Here is a 7,203-nt window from a genome sequence, read left to right as displayed (position 1 = left end):
CATGAAGAAAGCACCAGTTATGCCAAGAATGTGATACTAGCTATATAGGACAGGTTGGCTACATGTGATACACTTTGAGCCTCTTTGCGTAGCATGTCTGACCAGTGTTGCCTGCCACATGATGTGCGACCCACCTCCCCTTCTCAGCACATGCCCTGCGGCTACAGAATTGCATGGGAAATGGTTTTTCCAAAGCAGCTCCCATATGATTTGGATACTACAGAGGAACCAAACGCTCCTCCTCATCTGATTACGTGAACTGGAATGACATGTCAAGATCCGGAGCAGCACGCACACAGTCATGTTCCCATGGTGGATGGGCTTGGTTGGACATACCGTCTGAACCAGGGCAGGAAGTCTGGTCTAGAAGGTAGACCCTCTGTTAGCCCAAAGATAACATCAGAAGGTCATCAGTTCGAGGACACCGGCAGCTCCCTGAACTGCTGAGAATGGCGAGACCTTGAAGCAGCTGACAAGCCGAGCTGAGCGATTCCACCTGCTCTTTGGTGTGAGCAAGAAGCATCTTGGCTGCCCTCCATGTGAGAGATGGAGCTGCTTGTCAGCCTGCGTGGGAGAACTGGAGGCCAGAAGTGAGAACAAACCAGAAGATCCATTCTGAAATGTTGGTTCTTGAAAGAAAGAACCTCTATGATTGTAAAAATCCCCTTGAGGGATTTAGAAACGCCTGCCTATGTAAACTGCCTTGGATAAAGTCAGAGGAGTAATCCGATGACCAGAAAGGCGGTATATAAATACCTAGTTGTTGTTGTTGTTGTTGTTGTTGTTATTAACCAGCCCAGTTACTACCTACATTAGAAAATACTATCAGAACTTTCCATTAATTCATTATTAAGTGGTTAATAATCTAAAAAAGGAACATGACTGGAAAGGCAGCCTGTGTGTTTTTGAATAGATGTAAACTAAGATTAATATTTTCATATACTGATACTTTGGACCCAATCCTATTAGGCTGTGGTACCACCAGAGCTTGTATTCTAGTGGTGCAACATGCTTTATGGCTGGGGCACAAGGTGACATGCCATAGAGTGCAGCTGGGCTGCTGCCACAAGCGGCAAGCAGCTGTGGCAGTGTGCCAGTGCCCTGCCAAGGAGTGCTGACACCGGTAAGTCAGCGGAAGGAAGGGGTGGGTGGAAAGTAATGGGGATAGAGTGGAAAGGGGCAGAAACTGGGGCAGGAAGGAGGTGTTATGGGCGGCAGCAATGCTTCTGATATTTTAGCCTCCTTCCCAACATCAATCTACCTTCTCAGGTCCACTCAGACTTGCTCCACTAAAATTACTGGTGCAGGTCCAAGTAGATCCATTTGGGTAGTTGAGGCTTACCCCCAGAAAAGGGAACAAATGGAGGAGACTTCCAGGACTGCTCCCTCACAGGATGTAGAGTGCACTCTGGTGATACAGCTGCATCGGTGGGGGGAGCGGAGTAGTTAGGATTGGGCTGCTCATGTACCAAGGATAAGGAGTCTTAAAAGCATCTTCAACTTTGAAAAGCTCATGCGAGCAAGAAGACAACTTACTTCCAAATTTCTCTTCACTCACTTGGTTTGTCTACCTGTAGTTACCTAAATGACAAGTCTTCTTGTGACTGAGGTTCTCCCTAGGGAATTGGGCAGGGGCAGGTCTAGTGGGCAGGAAAAACCCATGACAAGCTCATTTGGCTAATGCTTCTGTGCATTACTTTTTTCCATGGTGAATTTATTTAGTTCAGTGGTTCCCAAACATTTTAGCACTGGGACACATTTTTTTTAATGACACTCTATTGGCACCTACCTAGGTCTACCAGACTTAAAAAAAAGAGAGAGAGATCTAGAAAGAAATATTTTACTTATTTATGTAGTAATAAACAGAAAAAAGACCCTCAAACATTTATCTCCCTATATTTACATGTGCTTGCAAACTCTTTGCAGGGTAATTAGCAGCTATGGTATCTGATTTTTGAATAACCTCAGGGCTTGAGGTAATTAGTTATCTGATCTTTGCATCACCCTTTGATAACCCACCAAAAATCAGCTCATGACCCAGCAGTGGGTCCTGACCCACAGTTTGGGGACCACTGATTTAGTTCCATTTTTGTTGTGCCATATCTGACTTTTGCATATTTCTGAACACAATATTCCTTAGAAAATCTTCTATATTATCATTATCATATAAGGAAGAAAGTACAGGTTGGACAATGGCATGACCTATAACATCATTACTTATATGTTCATCTCTCTAGCAAACTGCTGGCATGTCCACATGAAAATGAAAGGAAGACTTCTGTTATGTCCTTGAGACATACATCAAGCAACAGTGACAAAAGAGAAAGTTTCTTTTGAGCACTGCAGGGATTCTACAGTCTGAGAGTTGCTGAGGAATTTCATCAGCAATATGGTTATTTGTTTTTCTTCGGGGTTATTTGTTTTCTTTTAACAGCACTGTACTTTAGGAGGGTCCATGCATCTCAACTGCTCACTCTCTTTTGCATGCTACAGGAGACTTATGCACAAGGTAAACGATCGTTACATATAAAATGTGAAATGAACATGGTGCAATGACTTGATTTTCAAACTAACAGCCCAATCTTATGCTGCCTTCATGTCAGTGGCATAAGGCTATTCATGGCAGTTGCAAACATGACATGCTGTCGGTAAGAGTCAGGCCACTGCCACAAGTTGTGAGCAGAAGTGCCAATCCTCCAGCAGAGCAGTCACTTTCCCCAGCACTGCTAGCATGGGGGATGGGGGTTGCAGGGAGTGGGTAGAATAGGGAGGAGATGGAGTGGAATGGGGACAGAACAAGGGCTGGAAGGGGATGGTTTTGGTGGCGGCAGAATCACTTGCGCTGATACAAGCAAACGCATCCCCAGCTTACCCGCAGCTTACCCCTTACTTTTATCTGTAAAAGGCAACAATCCTTTCCAATTAAACAGCGGATCTGGAGTTCACTTTTTAAAATTACACACCACCAGGACCCACCTTTATAAGACTAAGGGCGTAATCCAGGGATGCCCATGAGCAGGCACAAGTCCCTTGTGCCGGCCCAGGGAGGTTGCAAAAGTGTCGTAAAGCATGTTTGCACCTCCTCAGGAATAAGCTGTGTTGGCTTGGGAATCCAGCCTTCATGGCGGCTTACTCTGTGAGCCTTGCATTGGCCTGGTTGGGCCGACGTAAGGCTCTGGAATGAGCAGGAGGAAGGCGGGAGGGATGCATTCCTGGGCAGGGAAAGGGTGGGCAGTGGGCAGCCCTGGGGGCGGGCGGTTGGGGAGCAGGAGGTGGGGCTGGGATCCGGTAGTTATGCTGGATTCCAACCCCTGTTCCTGGGGAGATAGGAGTGGCTTCAAGTCACTCTGCTCTCCTTGGACTTGCACCACCTCAGGAGGTGGCGCATGTCCGAGGAGACCCATTGGGGCTAGGGCGCCTTACCCAGGGGTAAGGGGAAAAGTTCCCCCTTACCTCTAGCTGAGCTGCTTTGGGCCTCTGTCCTGCGCTGGATATAGTGCAAGCCTCTTGGCTTGCCTGTTCCAGCACAGAGTAGGATTGTGCCCTAAAAAAAGAAAAATGTCTTACCAGCTCAAGCCTCTTTTTACTGTACTTTTTACTGGGGGGGGGGGATGCTGCCTTCTGGTAGCCTTGCACTCCACCTAATCTTCCTCAGAAGCCAAGGCACGTTTGCTTAACCACAACTAAACATAGATGTGTAGCTTAGTTTTGCTTTCAATAGTGCTTAATACATTCATCAGCAGGGGGGGAGGGGCTTCCTTTTCATGTTTTTTTTGGGCTCCATTCATCAGATCAGGACCATTCTGGTGGCGTTGTATTCCTCTTGGCCTGCCCTTTGAAACAGACTAATTCACACCTGCCTACTTGCAAATAAATGTGTGGTATTGTTCAGTTTCACTTTCCATAGGGTTCAATGCATTCTGCTCATCTACTTTCAGCCTGTCAGTTGCAGCTTTGCAACTCACCCACAATCAGGTCGCAACCCACCAAGTGGGTCATGAACCACAGTTTGAGAAACCCTGCTATAGTAAATTTATGGTCCTGATGATGATATCAAAGAACACCACTATACAGTAGACATTTCTATCATGCTTCACATGAATGGCATCCTATTTATATTAAAAGTAGCTTTTGCATCCCAGGGCAATAATAATAATTTATATTATTAATTTAAATTTATATTCCCGGGTAAGGGCTCTCCCCTGCACTAAATGCCTTGAGCATTACCTTGAGGACTTTCAGTTATATCTTGAGTAGCTCATTCAGTTCCGATTAGTCTGTATAATCTTGGATAGTGCGTACGGTTGTCATCCATCTAGGTAGTAATTTTAACATTTCCTGAACAGTTGCTTCCTGCAAGTTAAAACACTTTGGGAAATGTCATTCATCAGTTGAATCTCCTGTTTTGTAGTGTGGTTTTATCATTTTTAGGGTATTTCAATATTTCAGTTTCTGCAGAGCATGAAGCTTTTCCTGAATCTTATGGAAAAAGATCAGAAATCCAGCCATCAAGAATACAGTGATGCCTTTTGTTTAAATATTTTATATTTTAAAACAGCTTTTCAGCATTTTGAGCATATAAGGGCTACTAAAATCTCCCTCACATTCATACAGGTTGAGTCTCATTATTCATGAGGGTTCCATTCCCAGAATTCCAGGGATCAGCACAATCCTTCTCATTTGCAGCGGCCATTCGTGTTGAGTCAAATCCGTGTATAAAAAATCAGTGTATAACAAGGTTAGACCTGTATTTCTTCCGTATTCAGTACTGAATGTATTTTCCAATCAACTTTCATGCAGATTGCTATACAATTGCAAATATTACGTTTTGATGCAGTTTAGTTATCAAAGTACGCTTTGCTTACAGTTTTTAGTCTGGGCTGATGGAAAAGAGGGCCCATTTAATGAAAATCTTCATTAGCAATTTTCCAGACATTGCTGAGAAAGGTTGATGTTTGATAGAATGATCCCTAATTGGCCAAGATTGCCCATGCAATCAGTATAGGAAGCCCTGCTTTCACCTTAATAGGAGGTGTGGTGGTTGAGCTGTCACCTTGCCTGAAAAAGCTAAGCAGGATCAGCTGCTGGATGGGAGACTGAGAGATGGGCAGCTCAAACTAAAGCTACCTCAGTGCTGGAGGAGGCTTTGGCCGCCAAATCCTATCCCCACTCCTGGGCTCAAAAGCCCAATACAGGGCTTCTCAAGTTTGCACCAGCTAAATAGCTGGTGCAGCTCTGAGAAGCCCCTCTGAGTAGGCTGGGGCTTTCCTTGGGGTGAAACCACAGCTTTGAGAAACCGATCTGAAGCTTGGTGCAGCTGCCTAAAAGAACTTGGAAAGCACAGGATGACAACTGCACTTTGAAGGGAAACACCTTGAGAAATTGAGGTTCTATGAGATTGTTTCATGGAGTAATACTTATAAAAATCCCATTGGGACATGGGGTTTATGTTCAGTCTGCCTCTGTAAACCATCTTGAGTCTATGAGAAACGCAATGAATGAATGAATCACATTTGCCTTTAGTGATATCAGTACATAGCGACATCTTACTGGCTAGGTAGCTCAGTGATATCATCTCATCCTGATTGGATAAGAAAATTTAAGGAGGAATGAAACAGAAGAAAGACAATGGTATTGAAGCAGCAACAGAGAATAAAAATATTTCAGACAGCCTTGAATTTTTTAAAGGATTATGCATTTGTGGATTGCCTCCCCAAATTGCTTGTTCCAAGGAAATTGGTTTAACCCTACTTTTAATATAACTAGTCCTTGGTGACTTGCATGTGCTTCAGGCAAGGCATTTGCAGTGAATATGGTTTGGTAGGCAACCTTCAGTCTCGAAAGACTGCCAGGGGTGCCCAAACCCCAGCCCTGGGGCCACTTGTGGCCCTTGAGGCCTCTCAATGTGGCCCTCAGGGAGCCCCCAATCTCCAATGAGCCTCTGGCCCTCCGGAGATTTGTTGGAGCCCGCACTGGCCTGATGCAACTGCTCTCAGCGTGAGGGTGACTGTTTGACCTCTTGTGCGAGGTGTGGGATGAGGGCTCCCTCCAATGCTTGTTGTTTCATGTCTGTGATGCAGTAGCGGCAGCAAAGGAAAGGCCAGCCTTGCTTTGTGCAAGGCCTTTTATAGGCCTTGAGCTATTGCAAGACTTTCATTCATTCATATAAGTTCATCTTTAATATATTCATTTATGTAAACTTATGTAAATTTATTCAAATTTTAAATGTAAATTAATTCCCCCCCCCCGCCCCGACACAGTGTCAGAGAGATGATGTGACCCTCCTGCCAAAAACTTTGGACACACCTGGTATAAGCCTACAGCACCTGGTATTCCCAAGCAATCTCCCATCTAAGTACTAACCAGGCCTAACCCTGCTTAGCTTCTGAGATCAGACGAGATCAGGCATGTGCAAGGTAACAATTGCAATAAACTTGTCAAACAATTGGCCTGCTATCAATTAGTCTTTTGGAAAGCATGTGAAGTCAAACTCTTAAAATTATTTCCTAGCCTTCTTTCTACACACTTTCATTATAAGAACTTCTTTTTTCTCTCTCTGTGAATAGAACTATACCTATGTGAATGTTTTGTCTTTAAAGGCAAATTCAATAATATAACTGTTTGGTTTTGAGAAAGATGAGACTGCAGAGTGAAAATATTATTACTCACATATACCAGTAATGAACAGAACTAACTGCCGAAACTCTATTCCTTTGATCACCACAGATGTTGTGAGCTTCTGACCTTTAATTTGCATTCATTTGAGCACAGCCAAAACTATCCCTAATGTTTCATTTTGTTTTTGCCATTATTGACAATTATATGACAGTCCTCTTAATATTTTGGCTATTTTCTTTTTGTTCAAGTTGAAATCTCTGCTCACGGGGAGCTAAAGATGAAACCCCAACAAGAAGTTTTTAAAGTGCCCAGGAATTGTGACGTTGCTGAACTAGTCCACGAGGATGAGCCCATTCAGTGTGATGCCACAGCCTGCCTGCACACTGTCTGTTGTACTTCAGCTATTATATAGTCTTTCTCATAACACACACACACACACACACACACACACAGAGAGAGAGAGAGAGAGAGAGAGAGAGCAGATGCAAGATCATGGCAGAAAACCCCATCCCAATCACACATGTATTTATTTGCATATGTATAAGCCTGTATAGGAACTGTGGAAACCAATGGGAGCAGAGTATT

At 44.1% G+C, this 7,203-nt stretch overlaps 1 pseudogene; it reads right to left on the bottom strand.

Annotated features, from left to right (window-relative positions):
* Positions 1 to 6,314: 6,314 nt before the first annotated feature.
* Positions 6,315 to 6,434, bottom strand: LOC136647034 (5S ribosomal RNA; annotated as a pseudogene).
* Between the last annotated feature and the right edge of the window lie 769 nt (positions 6,435 to 7,203).

Source organism: Tiliqua scincoides, chromosome 3 (genome assembly GCF_035046505.1).
Source record: "Tiliqua scincoides isolate rTilSci1 chromosome 3, rTilSci1.hap2, whole genome shotgun sequence".
In the NCBI taxonomy this organism is placed as follows: Eukaryota; Metazoa; Chordata; class Lepidosauria; order Squamata; family Scincidae; genus Tiliqua; species Tiliqua scincoides.
Note: the sequence above shows the minus strand (reverse complement) of the source record. Positions and strands in the feature narration are given on the sequence as shown.